Source organism: Hoplias malabaricus, chromosome 9, assembly GCF_029633855.1.
Source record: "Hoplias malabaricus isolate fHopMal1 chromosome 9, fHopMal1.hap1, whole genome shotgun sequence".
In the NCBI taxonomy this organism is placed as follows: domain Eukaryota; kingdom Metazoa; phylum Chordata; class Actinopteri; order Characiformes; family Erythrinidae; genus Hoplias; species Hoplias malabaricus.
In genome coordinates this window covers 13,794,516-13,811,299 of record NC_089808.1, presented here as the reverse complement: position 1 = coordinate 13,811,299, position 16,784 = coordinate 13,794,516, and the positions used below count along the sequence as shown (strand labels likewise).

Below are 16,784 nucleotides of genomic sequence, written 5' to 3'. Positions count from 1 at the left end.
TTCTCTCTGTCATCTGAGCTCTGTTCCTCTATGCAATTACAAAGCATTTACCATCAGCTTCAGTAATTCAGTCACTGGAATACTACTGAACTACTTAGCAGCTAATCAGCACCAAACTTGGCAGAAAAACAAGTCAAACATATTTCACTTACTCATCATAGTCCTCTTTCGGATCAATACATTGCTCGAAATGTAGCCGTTTCTTCCTCTGTCCCCACGGCTTTCTACCAAGGACAGCCAAGATTCTTCTTCACTCCCCAGTGCAAAACTCTCCTGGATCTGCTGCACGGCATCAGCAGCTGGTAAGAGTGACTGTGCCAAGCTTCACACTCAGTGTAAAACATAGCCATGTGCTTCTGTTAAACTGACGTAAGAAACTGACGACATATGACACTGATATTTGGTTAGTTTTAAGTCATGATATTATGTAACCACAATCCAACGTCTAATAAACGTCATATCCTCATGTCAAATAGACGTAAATTACCAACATTTAGTTGTAAGGTATGGTGACAAAATCCCAACGTTTGATAAACGTCTGAATTTTAACGTCAGTTCAACCTGCCATTCTAACATCAATAGACGTTGATAATTTGTTGGTTTTAAGTAGTGATGTTATGCAACCAAAATCCAACATCTTCCAAACGTCACATCCTGATGTCAAATTGACGTAAATTACCAACATTAAGCTGTAAGGTATGGTGACCAAATCCCAACGTCTGATAAACGTCTGGATTTTAACGTCAGTTCAACCTGCCATTCTAACATCAATAGACGTTGATAATTTGTTGGTTTTAAGTAGTGATGTTATGCAACCAAAATCCAACATCTTCCAAACGTCACATCCTGATGTCAAATTGACGTAAATTACCAACATTAAGCTGTAAGGTATGGTGACCAAATCCCAATGTCTGATAAAAATCTGAATTTTAACGTGAGTTCAACCTGCCATTCTAACATCAATAGATGTTGATAATTTGTTGATTTTAAGTAGTGATGTTATGTACCCAAAATCCAACATCTTCCAAACATCACATCCTGATGTCAAATTGACGTAAATTATCAACATTAAGCTGTAAGGTATGGTGACCAAATCCCAACGTCTGATAAACGTCTGGATTTTAACGTCAGTTCAACCTGCCATTCTAACATCAATAGACGTTGATAATTTGTTGGTTTTAAGTAGTGATGTTATGTAACCAAAATCCAACATCTTCCAAACGTCACATCCTGATGTCAAATTGACGGAAATTACCAACATTAAACTGTAAGGTATGGTGACCAAATCCCAACGTCTGATAAACGTCTGAATTTTAACGTCAGTTCAACCTGCCATTCTAACATCAATAGACGTTGATAATTTGTTGGTTTTAAATAGTGATGTTATGTAACCAAAATCCAACATCTTCCAAACGTCACATCCTGATGTCAAATTTACATAAATTACCAACATTAAGCTGTAAAGTATGGTGACCAAATCCCAACATCTGATAAACGTCTGAATTTTAACGTCAGTTCAACTTGCCATTTTAACATCAATAGACGTTGATAATTTGTTGGTTTTAAGTAGTGATGTTATGTAACCAAAATCCAACATCTTCCAAACATCACATCCTGATGTCAAGTTGATATAAAAAAATGCCAACTTTAAGTTATAATATAGGGTGACCAAAACCCAACGCCTGGTAAACATTAGACTAATATCAATAGACGTTGATATTTTGTTGGTTTTAGGTCGTGGGGTTTAGTACTTCAAATTTAACGTCATCTTGATGTAAAATACCTACATTTATTTGTTAGGTATTGGTAATAAAAACCCAGTGTATGATAAACATCATAATCTAAATGTCAACTCAATGTGACATTCTAACAATATTGGATATACTTAGTTGGTTTAAGATGCAACATTCATTCATTCATTTATTAAATGTAACTGCTTATCCACTTTAGGGTTGCAGTGGGTCTGGAGCCTACCTGGAATCAGTGGGGCACTTTTCCTTCACAGTGCGACACACACTCATTCACACACTTATACCTATGGACAGTTTTGAGTAGCCAACTGAGCTACCAACATGTGTTTTTGGACCATGGGAGTAAATTGGAACACCCGAAGAAAACCCACATGAACACAGGGAAAACACACCCAACTAATCACAGACAGTCATGCGGAGCAGGGTTCGAACCTACAGCTGCAGCACCCTAGATTTGTGTGACAGCGACACTACCTGTTGCAGTCCCAAGTTGAATTTTATAAAAAATTCCAAACATCATTCTGATACTCTACCATACTGAAATTAATTAATTAATTAATTCATTGTCTGTAACCGCTAATCCAGTTCAGGGTCACAGTGGGTCCTGAGCCTACTCAGAATCACTGGGAGCAAGGCAGGAACACACCCTGGAGGGGTCGCCAGTCCTTCGCAGGGTGACACACACTCATACATTCACACCTATGGACACTTTTGAGTCACCAATCCACCTAACAACATGTGTTTTTGGACCTTGGAAGGAAACCTGAACACCTGGAGGAAACCCCCGTAGACACAGGAAAAACACACCAAACTACTCACAGTCACCTGCCGCTCCAGGACCCTAGAGCTGTGTGACAGCGACAGTACCTGCAGCACCATCGTGCTGCCCCAAGCTGCAATGTTAAGAAACCAAAATGCAGTGTGTTCAAAACATTATTCTAATGCCATATTGACATAACATAACAAAATTCAGTTGTGAGATACCATGACCAAAATGTAAAATTATAGAATAAGAAATCATTAAAATCATTTAAAATTAGTTTAAAGAGATCAAAAACTACTGAGATGTTCTTAAGTGGGCAATAATCTGAGCGGTCCAATGGTGGACCAGCAGTGGCCTACCATCAGTGGGTTACCAACATTTTCAAGCCATTTGACAGGTATATGCTTGCCGTCTTAAGAATACAAAACACACTATAAATAAATGCTGTAGCGAGTTTGCTACTGTATTGTAATGTATTTTTGAATACAGTATTTTACTGTGTATTGTAATGTATCTTGGGTAACAGACTGGAAGCAGCAATGAAGCTAGCTTTACAGTATTTCACTGTATTGTGAGCTGGGGAGGCTGAGGACTGCAAATGGCATCTAAAGGTGAGTAACTTATTTACACCATTTATTTATCACTTATTTTATTGTTTTGACAACGTAAATATAGCTTAGTTCCAAAATTACATTCGTAATTACATTAGTTCCAAAATACCCCCCCCCCCCTTGGGCAATGGTACAATTTATTTTTGTAACGTCAGTTGTAGGCCTCACTACAAAACAAAACCAGAACAGGACAAGTGAATACTTTTCGTCCAAATAAAAAAAGAGAAAGAATTGTGTTTTTTCATTTAGTTACACCGCGACCCTGAAATGGACAAGCTTAAAAGATGATGATGATAATGATGATGATTTGCGTTAATATTGTTTTATTTTATTTAAATTATTTTGTTGAGGGTGGGGCGGTTAGCGAGAACGGGGCTAACGGTTCCCTGGGGGCGGGGTGACGAGAACAGAGACGGAGAGAAAGAGACAAAACGTATTCAGAGGCTGCAAGCGTCATCGTACTTTAGGGATTTTGGAACAAAAGTAATGAGTAAATGTATGTTTTAATCATACAGCTCTAAACGTTTCCAACCACATTGTCTTGGTACTGCTTTTTAGCAAGATAGATGGTGCTAGTTATGATAGCCGCGAACATTTAACCAGATAACTCCTGTGGAATTTGCACACTTGTTTGCTCCCAAAAAATGTTAATGTTTTATCGTCGCAGATATCGTCAACTGGCGTTTCCCCCCCTCAAATTAGACCATTGGAGGGGATTGAAGCCGGAGACATCACCAGTTTTGTGACGGCTTACAAGCAGGAGAATGAGGGAAAGGTAGGAGAGAAGAGGCGGGAAGAAAAGAAAGAGAGGGTTCTGCTCCATTGAAACAGGCTGCCGGTGAAAGTACGGGTCAGTCGTAGCATTATTTATTTATATTTAGCGTAGTAGAGAACGATAATTTGACTGTACAAACAATTGTAAACTCAAAGTCCAGTTTTGGGCTTCTTGCGGGTACTATTCGAGTTTTAGTTAGCTAGCAGAGTAATACTTTTTAAAGAAGAGAACGGAGGGAAATATAAACATAGAGATGGACAGGGATTCTGGTCATTGATATTGGTCAGTTTGGTAAAATTAGCTACGTTCATTATAACAGAGAGTTGTAAACGTAGATGTTGTAGACATTGTAAACATGTAATGTTAGCTACAGACAAACTCCATTCCAGATTATTAGCTAATATATATTTGGAGTGTCAGGTGTGAATGAGGTGCAAGATGGGGGGAGTGAAATAGATTTTACTTTGTGCTGTGTTGAGAATTATAGACTACTGTATTTTGCTGCAGAATTTTGAGCTCCATTCTACGGAGCCCCTAAAGGGATTGGGGGAAAAAATTAAAAAAAGACTATTGTATTTGCGAGGTAACGCAATTGTGTTTGCGAAGGAACGCCAAAGTCTTTTTTTCCCCAGTCCCTTTAGGGGCTCCGTAACAAAGACAATTGTGTATCATAAAACATTTGCAAAGGAGCGCAATGTATTTGCGAGGGAATGCAATAATGTTTGCAAGGGAACACAAAATCAATAGTCTTTTTTTTATTTTTCCCCCAGTCCCTTTAAGGGCTCCATACCATTCCAAATCTGATTTCAGACTCCCATTTTTGTTATTTAGTTTATATAGAGTGTACATTTTAATTGTTTATCAGAGTTTAAGAGTATTGCATTTAAAGTGTCTAAATACTAAATGTTGGCTACCAGTTCTGTGATCACAAATGTAGTGTGTTGGTTTTTGTAATGCATATGAAATGACATCTTATTTCTCTGTACTATATGTTTTAAATGTGGAGAGTCTCGTCGTGCCATGACTTTCAGGAAGTTGGCTGCATTTAAGGCTCACATTTACAGGTATCATTAAAACAGGAAAACTGAAACTAGACCTAGGCTATATCATATAGGTTTTAATTTGACATGTCATTGAAAACTGCAATGGTAAATGTTGAAGACTTAAAATAATTTATATTCTCATCATTTAGGCAAGTGCCACAGTTGCTGATTTTGAAACCCTTAACCTGCTTGTGAGTCCTCTGATTTTTATTCTGGGTATGTATATATAATTGCAAGATACTCCAGAATGACAAAAGTTTAACATTTGAATTAATTACAGTGGAATTTTTGACCAATGCAAGATATTTGCTGACAGTGGAAGGACAAGTGACCTATGTTTGCTCAAGCCTCCATTAATTTCTGGAAAGGCAGCCCTATTCACCTTTCCAATATCGAACCGACATGAAATTTCTTTCTTTCTCTCTCTCTACTTGTTTACTTCCTTCTCTGAATTAAACTAGCCTCTATTTCATGTTATCTTACCTGTAATTAAAAGTATTATTATATATAAAAACCTTGAAATATGATAACTTTACTGATGCAGAAACCCCATGTATGAAAATGGATTAAAAAATTCTAAAATTATCTGAAGGTAATTGCTTTTTAATATTTTGACCCGTTTCTGTTGGATAATTCTTTATGAAATTATTATGAAGGGCAGTTACTGTTTACTGTCATTCATTCATCTGTTGCAACCATTTAATTCTAATCAGGGTCATTGTGGGAATCATTTGATGCAGTTGAAATTTGTGCTTTTGATATGTGAAATTAAAGGTCAAATACAGGATTTTCTGATTACTATGATACATTGAAATATTGCATAGCATATCAGTATACATGGCTTTTAGATCAGGTATCAAATTGAAATTGCAGTACTTTTGGGAAAAAAATGGTTTTGTTGAGTTCGTATTAATATCTATCCTCAGTCTTCACTACAAAAAGTGTGAGCAAGCGACAACTAGGGCTGGGCGATATGACCAAAAATTCATATCTCGATATGCCTAAAAGAAATGGAGATATATGATACGATATGACATTATGAAAGCCATAACAAAATACAATGTCAAATTATTAGTGTTTATTTTTAGCACCAAATAGGACATGCTGCATTATCTAACTGTAATTATTAATGTAATTCACCCTTTACCTCACTCATTTGCTCTGATTACTTGCAGAAAAATAAAAATAAACATAGCACAAAAAGTAAGAAAATTTGTGTCTGGTTGATTATTTCTTTGTTGTAACAGTACTTCTTGCCAATAAACCTTATACCATTACTGTTAATTTCTCTTTTAAATGATGCTACATTTGTAAGAAACATGCTTTTGTGAGATGAGCAGTAGAGCTGAGTATGTGGATTGCGACAGTGAAAAATTTGTCAAATACTCACTGCCAGTGCCAAACAGCTTATTTTGTGTAATGGTGTGATGTGGCATCTCCTTCACTTGAAAAATGAGGTTTATCGTCATTGCAAGCAATCTCAATGCAGAAAAAGATATTGAGATGAAATTCTACAACCAGTGGCAATCCCATATCTCCACAGTCTGGGACCAAACTCTAACCTCCAAAATGACAACACTTGCCCCCACAGAGCGGTGTTTATCAGAGACTACCTCCAGAATTTGGTAGTGGAGAGGATGGAATTGGCCTGCTAGCTCCTGACCTCAACCCCAATGAACACTTGTGGGATCAGCTTGGGCGTGCTGTTCATGCCACAGTGACCAACACAACCATATGTGTGACCAGCAGTGTGTAACCAGGATGGTGACCATCATGAAGAGAAAGTCCTGGGCTGTTTTGGCTGTTTATGGTTCTTCCACACGCTACTGAAGCTCCTATTTGTTAAAAGAATACATTGTTAAATTGCCAATATGTCTTGTTTCTTCAAACTTCAGTCAGCCAGTCACAACTCACCAAACGAGTCAATGGCAGAATAAACTCTTTGGCATTGGCAGAGAGGATTGGGCTAATGTTTCATTGGCACAACCCACATACTCATTTCTACTGCTCATCCCACAAATGCATGTTCCTTATAAATGTGGCACCATTTCAAAGGGAAATTAACATGATTCCAACAGTATAAGATTTATTGCCAAGAAACATTGTTACAACAAAGATATAATCTACCAAACAAAAATATCCTTATTTTTGTGCTATGTTTAGTTTTAAAAAATGTCTTGCCCATGATGTCATCTGATCTTCCCCTTACTGTATCCTCTTGTGTACAAAATTTTTATTGCAACTTTTTTGTACTTTTATTTCCACATGCTATGTTACTAACTGTGGATTTTTTATTTTTATAGACGCCTTATTGGTAAAAATTCCCAGGGGTGGTAAACGTAGAGAGCAACCAAGAAGTCCTGGACCATGCATCTGTGTGTATCCTTGCTTTAAAGAAACTGATGGACTTTGAATTAAATTTTATTTACAAACCGGATTCCAAAAAAGTTGGGCCACTAAACAAATTGTGAATAAAGACTGAATGCAATGATGTGGAGATGGCAAATGTCAATATTTTATTTTTAATAGAACACAGATGACAGATCAAAAGTTTAATCTGAGTAAATGTAACATTTAAAAAAAATATATGTTCATTCAAAATTTCACAGTGTCAACAAATCCCAACAAAGTTGGGACAAGTAGCAATAAGTGGCAAAAAGGAGGAAATTGAGCATATAACGAACAGCTGGAAGACCAATTAACAATAATTAGGTCAATTGACAACCTGATTGGGTATAAAAAGAGCTTCTCATGGTGTCAGTGTCTCTCTGAAGCCAAGATGGTAAGAGGATCACCAATTCCACCATTGTTGCGCAGAAAGATGTTTGCTGTGCAGCGATACCAGAATGGTGTTACCCAGTGTAAAAAAGCAAAGATTTTTAAGTTATCATCAACCGTGCATAACATCATCAAAAGATTCAGAGAATCTGGAACAATTGCTGTGCATAAGGGTCAAGGCCGTAAAACTCTACTAGATGCTTGTGATCTCCGGGCCCTTAAACATCACTGCACCTTGAACAGGAATGCCACTGTCAAGGAAATAAAAGAATGGGCTCAGAAATACTTCCAGAGAGCATTGTCAGTGAACACAATCCACCGTGCCATCCGCCGTTGCCAGCTGAAACTCTACAGTGCAAAGAGGAAGCCATTTCTAAGCAAGCTCCACAAGCTCAGACATTTGCACTGGGCCAGGGGTCTTTTAAAATGGAGTGTGGCAAAATGGAAGACTGTTCTGTGGTCAGATGAGTCACGATTTGAAGTTCTTTATGGAACACTGGGACGCCATGTCATCCGGACCAGAGGACAGGATAACCCAAGTTGTTATCAACGCTCCGTTCAGAAGCCTGCATCACTGATGGTATGGGGTTGCATGAGTGCTTGTGGCATGGGCAGCTTGCGTGTCTGAAAAGGCACCATTAATGCAGAGAACTATGTTCAGGTTCAAAACATATGCTCAAAACATATGCTCCCATCTAGACGTCATCTCTTTCAGGGAAGACCCTGCATTTTTCAACAAGATAATGCCAGACCACATTCTGCAGCAATCACATCATCATGGCTACGTAGGAGAAGGATCCGGGTACTGAAATGGCCAGCCTGCAGTCCAGATCTTTCACCTATAGAGAGCATTTGGCGCATCATAAAGAGGAAGGTGTGACAAAGAAGGCCCAAGAGGCCTGTATTAGACATGAATGGGAGAGCATTCCTATTTCTAAACTTGAGAAACTGGTCTCCTCTGTCCCCAGACATCTTTTGAGTGTTGTAAGAAGAAGGGGGGATGCCACACAGTGGTAAAAAATGGCCTTGTCCCAACTTTTTTGGGATTTGTTGATGCCATGAAATTTTGAAACAACACATTTTTCCCTTACAAATGATACATTATCTCAGTTTAAACTTTTGATCTGTGATTTGTGTTATATTCTGAATAAAATATTAGATGTTGGCACCTCCAAATCATTGCATTCAGTTTTTATTCACAATTTGTTTAGTGTCCCAACTTTTTTGGAATCCAGTTTGTATTTAAAGGGTCATGTTCAACACAAAACTGACTCTAAGTCAGTAACATGTTGGGTTCACTGATGATATTTGAAATACAAATTTTAGCAATCCAGATTACATATTTTTTATTACATTTTTCATGATGTTTTACGGTCACTATTTGTGTTGTCTGGTAAGATCAAAATTCATGTGATATAACGTTATGTTTTACTATAAAGATTTGGGCACCTTTCTTGTAATTCATCAAGGCAATAATGTAATTGGATATTGTGAAGTATTTTTGGTTAGAAAAAAAAGCAAATATCATAAGGGGCAAAAATATTAAGTTCAAGTAAAAACATAAATGATTTGAACATGTTATGTAGTACTTGAAATTTGTCCACATTTTGCATATATTCAGTTTTAATAAAGCGTGTTACTGATTTTAATTCTGAATGTAGATTTGGACTTCTTTTGTGTATGTTATGGTTATAGTATTTTTAAAGTATTCATGCTTGGCAGACTTGATTTTTTTTTATTTAATAGTAACACTAATCTTAATACAAAAATATTACGTGCTGGTATTGTTCAGTATATATAAAGAATTGAATGTAATTTAGATACTGTTTGTAATTAGTGTTCCTCTGTAAAAAGGTATTGTTTCTGAAAAAGGCAGTAAATGGCTGGCAATTCTGCTGAAAATATTACTGTACATTTAAATATTTAGAGTAAAACATTGTATTATGCAATTACAGTAGTATTCTGTAAATTTTAAATACAATCTTGTTCCTGTACAAATGCAGTAATTGGCTGGAAACTCTGTTGCCAGGTGTTTACTGTAAATCCCAATATTTACAGTTAAGTTTTATTCATTTACAGTAGTATTTTGTAAAGTTGAAATACATTAATGTTCCTGTAAATATACAGTAATTGTCTGGGAGCTCAGCTGACAGTTATTTACTGTAAATCAGTTTTTACAGTAAAGTATTGTATTATTTAATTACAGTAGTATGCTGTAAATGTGAAATACGGTAGTGTTGAGGCTCTATGTCACACCAGTGTTGGGTTTAGACGTCGACCCGATTTTCATTACAACTAAAACAACATTGGAGCTTGACGTCACCCGAATGTTAATTTTTGAGTAATATCTTACTTTGATTACTAACCATAATTCAATGTCTAAACTACATTGAGTCTTGATGTCACACCAATGTTGGGATTTGACGTCAACCCAAATTTTCATTTCCAACTAAAAATCAACATCTATACAACATTGGAGCATGACATCATCCTGACGTTAAATTTTGAGTAATATCTGACTTTGATTACTAACCATACTTCAACGTCTAACCAATGTTGGTTCTTGATGTCACATCAATGTTGGGTTTAGATGTCAACCCGTGTTTCATTTCCAACTAAAAATCAACATCTACACAACATTGGAGTTTGACGTCATCCTGACGTTAATTTTTGAGTAATATCTGACTTTGATTACTAACCATATTTCAACGTCTAACCAACGTTGAGTCTTGACGTCACATCAATGTTGGGTTTAGACGTCAACCCGATTTTCATTTCCAACTAGAAATCAACATCTACACAACGTTGGAGTTTGACGTCATCCTGACGTTAATTTTTGAGTAATATCTGACTTTGATTACTAACCATATTTCAACGTCTAACCAACGTTGAGTCTTGACGTCACATCAATGTTGGGTTTAGACGTCAACCCGATTTTCATTTCCAACTAAAAATCAACATCTACACAACGTTGGAGTTTGACGTCATCCTGACGTTAATTTTTGAGTAATATCTGACTTTGATTACTAACCATATTTCAACGTCTAACCAACGTTGAGTCTTGACGTCACATCAATGTTGGGTTTAGACGTCAACCCGATTTTCATTTCCAACTAAAAATCAACATCTACACAACGTTGGAGTTTGACGTCATCCTGACGTTAATTTTTGAGTAATATCTGACTTTGATTACTAACCATATTTCAACGTCTAACCAACGTTGAGTCTTGACGTCACATCAATGTTGGGTTTAGACGTCAACCCGATTTTCATTTCCAACTAAAAATCAACATCTACACAACGTTGGAGTTTGACGTCATCCTGACGTTAATTTTTGAGTAATATCTGACTTTGATTTCTAACTATATTTCAACGTCTAACCAACGTTGAGTCTTGACGTCACATCAATGTTGGGTTTAGACGTCAACCCGATTTTCATTTCCAACTAAAAATCAACATCTACACAACGTTGGAGTTTGACGTCATCCTGACGTTAATTTTTGAGTAATATCTGACTTTGATTACTAACCATATTTCAACGTCTAACCAACGTTGAGTCTTGACGTCACATTAATGTTGAGTTTAGACGTCAACCCGATTTTCATTTCCAACTAAAAATCAACATCTACACAACGTTGGAGTTTGACGTCATCCTGACGTTAATTTTTGAGTAATATCTGACTTTGATTACTAACCATATTTCAACGTCTAACCAACGTTGAGTCTTGACGTCACATTAATGTTGAGTTTAGACGTCAACCCGATTTTCATTTCCAACTAAAAATCAACGTCTGTCCAACGTTGAAAATTGTTGTCAAGGCAACATCGGGCTATGACGTCAACCCGATTTCATTTCCAACAAAAATTCAACGTCTGTCCAACGTTGAAGCTTGTTGTCAAGGCAACGTTGGGTTTAGACGTCAACCCGATTTTCATTTCCAACTAAAACTCAACGTCTGTCCAACGTTAGAGACCAACGCCTTTCTGACGTCAAATTGACGTCCTGTGCCTGCTGGCATTATGCATTCCTCGCGAGAGCCCTCCACCTCTGTGCACCTCATGTTGGTAGGTGGATTGGCGACTCAAAAGTGTCCGTAGGTGTGAGTGTGTGAGTGAATGTGTGTGTGTGTCTGTGTTGCCCTGTGAAGGACTGGCGCCCCCTCCAGGGTGTATTCCCGCCTTGCGCCCAATGATTCCAGGTAGGCTCTGGACCCACCGCGACCCTGAATTGGATAAGCGGTTACAGATAATTACACACACCCCGCTCTGAGTCAGGGGGAATATTTGTATTCCAATAAGATAATATTGCCTACATTCATTCATTCATTCATTCATTATCTGTAACCACTTATCCAATTCAGGGTCGCGGTGGGTCCAGAGCCTACCTGGAATCATTGGGCGCAAGGCGGGAATACACCCTGGAGGGGGCGCCAGTCCTTCACAAGGCATATTGGCTACATAATAAAACCAATATATCTCTCATAATATACAGTGGACAGTGTATCTTTGGTGGTACTCTAACCATTATAAGCACAGCAATCAATAGAAAAGCAAGTATGACCACAATTGGTGTCTAATGCTTAAAGTGTGCTAATCTGGCTAAAGTTAGCAGGTGCTAGCACTCGCCTTTGTTCATCAGTAATTCTTGAAACCTGGTTAAAACACTGTCCTCAACAAAGCTTGGGGTCTTACAACACAAAGTGTAAATCTAGTGATTTAATTCACACACAATTCTAGCCGCACAACCCTGGCTCACTGCTCAGTAATGCTCAAAACATGATTATAACATGTTTTGTGAGTGAGTGGAAGAATTTTGAACTGAATGCGTTGGGAAACAGAAAGCCAATGGAGTTTCTGAAAATCAGGTGTTATGTGTTTGCGTGGGCTAGTGTGAGTATGGAGATGAGCAGCTGAGTTCTGAATATACTGAAGTTTATTTAGGATTTTGTCAATTTTGGGTGTAATGAATACATGGATCAAAGTTTCCACCACGATTTTGGATGTCTATGAATGGAAGCACCTTGTCATGACAAATGGTGAGTTGAAAATTTTTTGTGGATTTTGTAAGGGATTTTGGACCATCAATGATCATGTCAGATTTTGCAAAATTTAATTTGAGAATGTGTGTGTGTGTGTGTATGTATAATAGAAAGATAGACAGAAAATGCTTATGCTTGTACCCTCAAAGTCTGTATTAATCCATAGCTTTTATAACACCTGTTATACATGCTGATGTGCACTCTGTCTCTCTCACTGTGTATGTGTGTGAATGCATAGTAAAAGTGATCAAGAAGAGGAGGGCTTTTGTTGTAAGGTCACTGGTTCAATCTCCACAATCAGCAGGAATAGCCATGACTGATCTGCCCTTGAGCAAGTAAACTAACGCCCAAAATGGTCACAGAGGTGTGTATTGTTTGTGTGTTCAGTGCCAGGAATGGGTTAAATTCAGAGGTCAAATTTCATTGACTGTTGTTCAATGGCCAAAACCCAAGATTACTTATTACACAATGTGTGAACAACTAACCATATATGAGCAGAATATAAATGTCAAATATAAACAATTGTTATGTGTTACAATTTTTATGGCCAATGTTCAACTATAATTAGTTAATTCTGACGTTTAATAATGATTAACAGTCCAGTTAAATAATTGCACTCTTCCAACATTTCACACACTATTTTCTACCTACGATCTCTGAAATCTATCTTATATCTGACATTTTTTTTTTAGCATAGAACCACAGGGTTGATGGAACCCAAACACTGCAGCTGAAACTGGACTTCTGAATCTTCTAACCACATCAAAGACGAGGCTTAACCAGACTTTTTAACAGCTTCTCAAGAATTAACAGTCCCTCTTCACTCTTTACAATATGTCTAACAAACACCAACAGTTAATAAAAGTAATAAATAAATAAATAAATATATAGTCATGTAATAGGTAAAAGCATCTTTCTGACATTTCCCATTAAAATATCCACCTCCATTTCATATGTATTTTAAGTGTAAAGTGTAAAAAATATTTTCAGACAGCAAGCAGATAGCACTTGGCCAAGTAGAACTTGTGTCATATAGTCTGGAAGCTAGGAGAGACAAAGTATCAGTATATTTACTGACTGAATCAGTTTCATTGTCGCTTTAATGAAGAGAAGGGGACTCAATGAGTCTCTCACTTTTACAACTGTTGATCTTGTTCCACCTCTCAGTATGTTAGTAAGGCAGGTGAGAGCTCTATATACTAGCTTTAATATCATTAATGTTTGTGGGCCAGATGGAAATGTACTAATCTGCTTTTTATAAGGGTGGCACGGTGGCGTAACATGTAGTGTTGAACTCCAGGGAGCTCCCTGTGTCTGCATGGGTTTCCTCCAGATGCTTCGGTTTCATGCCACAGTTTAAAAACAGACATTGGTAGGTGGATTGGTGACTCAAAAGTGTCCGTAGGTGTGAGTGAATGTGTGAGTGTGTGTCACCCTGTGAAGGGCTGGCGCACCCTCCATGGTGTGTTCCTGCCTTGCGCCCAGTGTCCTGGCACAAAAAGCACACCCAAGCTGATCCCACAATTGTTCAATGCGGTTGAGGTCAGGACTGCCACTCCATTCTCTCCACTCTGGAGGTATTCCCTGATAAATCCTGCTCTGTGTGGAAGAGCGTTGTCATCTTGGAGGGGAAAGTTCAGTCCCAGAAGGTCAAAATATGGGATTGACACAGGTTGCAGACTTTCATCTTGATATCTCTCTGCATTGAAATTGCCTCCAGTGATGACAAGCCTGGTTTTTCCAGTGAGGGAGATGCCAATCCACACCATCACACAAAATAAGCAGTTTGTCATTGGCAGAGAGGATTTGGCAAATTTTTCATGGGCACAACCCACATACACACACACACACATATATATATATATATATATATATATATATATATATATATATATATATATATATATATATATATATATTCTTTTTTTTTTTTTTTAAATCATGCCATGGCTATGCCAAACCCTATCATGCAAATAAAACATACAAATCAGATCCAGGATCCAGCAAGTTACCTGCTGTTTGATTGGTTGAATTTGGACCCTAACACCAGATGCGGAGGAAAATTCCCTCCACACATATGCACACACACATACACACATGGATATCAGGCAAAAAAAGTTCATGTTTTTTATTAGAAAAAGGTTAAAGATTTTGTTTGTTTGAACCAGAAAGTCTAGCTTCAAAAATACATTTGTCAAGCCATTCTGATCCACAAAGAGGAAAGAGCATTTTAAGATTTAGGAAGTTAATTTTTCTTGCAGTAAATGACCTGGGAATAAACTTCAGCCAGTTTAATCATCTGTTATGTTTCATTGATGTAATTTCTGTCTGAAAATAAAAAGCTTTTTCTCACACACAGAATGCAGAAAGTGACTGAATTTAACACAAATCATCACTAACCACCTGAGCAAACTACACAATCACATACAATATAAAATGCAACATAAAGCATGACATATTTATTACAATTATATCACATATATAACTGACATAAATGAACAGGATAAAGAATGTGTAGTTTGAGACTTTAACAGAAAAGTTAGTAGATAGTGAAAATACCACCTGAGAGTCATTCAGCTCAATCTTCAACAAGTGAATCATTCAGATACATCACAGTATTCTCAAGAGTTACAAAGATAATGAACTGAACATGTGTCAGAATAAAACCTACCTTTACGACAAGAGCAGAGTAATAAAACCACAACCATGAATATGATAGTTGATGTGGCAAAAACAACAATGATTGGACCCAACACATCAATCTCTGTAAAAAAAGAAAGCAAATGTATCATCTAATCTAATTAAAATTATGTGATTCAAGAAAATGCACTATTAGTAGTTTAGATTTAAAGGGAATGTCTACAATTGTGAGGAACTTCAGTTCTCTCTGGTTTGATTACATTCAGAAGCTCTGTGTTTTTTTTAAGTGGAATCTTATGTTTGAGGAGAAAAACAACCATGTTTTGTATGCGGTTGAAGTTTAAGTTGTCTGTAAGTTTTTATTCTGTTAGAATTACCACAGAATTTCGCTTGTAACTCTGGCTGCTAACTTTCATGCAGTTAGCAATCTCTAAAATTTAGAGTGGGTTTCTACTGAATAAGTAAAATAAATTAATATTACCCGCATATGAAGCAGGAATAAAGCAACATGCTCATCTCTTTTTATCATTTTCTATGTTTGTAGGGCTCTTTTTCTGCCATGAGCAGACAGAGTAGAAGCCTAGCATGTCTGACTGAGCAAAATGTGTTTTGTTTTTTACTTTTACTAGAGCGTCATAAACACATTAGGCTAGATTCCAGCACACAATCAGATTGGAGAGCTACCCAGTTCTGAGGAAATATCTTTTGAATTATATAAGTGGTTTTTTTTTTGTTTGTTTGTTTGTTTGTTTCTTTATTACAGTCGTGAACATTGCATTTAATGCAAAGCACATATTTAAGAAAATCATATTGATATGCTTAGGGAATGCCTTTTATTTTTATTTAAAATATTCATGCTTACCTACAAAGTCCAGTTTCGTCCCGTTCCCAAACAGTATCTGTCCACACACAGCCACAGCACAGTAGTAAGTTCCAGCATCAGAGAGACTGAGGTTGGTCTTGGGGAGTTTGTAGACACAGCTCTGTGTAGGAGAATCAGTCTCAGAAGTCCTGCTACACTGACTGTTAGTGTCTCCATGAGTGTAAATGATTCCTGGAGGAGATTCTCCTGATCCATGTCTCAGCCAGTACACACTGTGTTCTCCTGCAGACGCATCTGTGAGGACTGAACACTGCAGAGTTGTGCTGCCTCCCACTTCAACAGAGTCTAATACAGGAGTCTGGAGAACAGTGTAGAGACTTGAAGATGAACCTGAAGAGAAAATATTAACTGATCACTGAATGAGATTGAAATTTAGATTTTTAAAATGTATTTATTTTTTTAAATAAAAAGACTATATTAGACCAGCACCTACCTTTAAGAACTACAACAGTGCAGTCTGACAAGGTAATGTCTCTATAACTGGCGACTGCACAGTAGTAT

General features: G+C 37.2%; 1 long non-coding RNA gene across 1 annotated transcript; it reads left to right on the top strand.

Moving 5' to 3' along the window:
- Positions 1–3,516: 3,516 nt before the first annotated feature.
- Positions 3,517–9,350, top strand: LOC136706983 (uncharacterized). Its single transcript, XR_010804188.1, has 4 exons — positions 3,517–3,621; positions 3,793–4,964; positions 5,093–5,159; positions 7,247–9,350. It is a non-coding gene; the product is annotated as an uncharacterized lncRNA (long non-coding RNA).
- Positions 9,351–16,784: the final 7,434 nt, after the last annotated feature.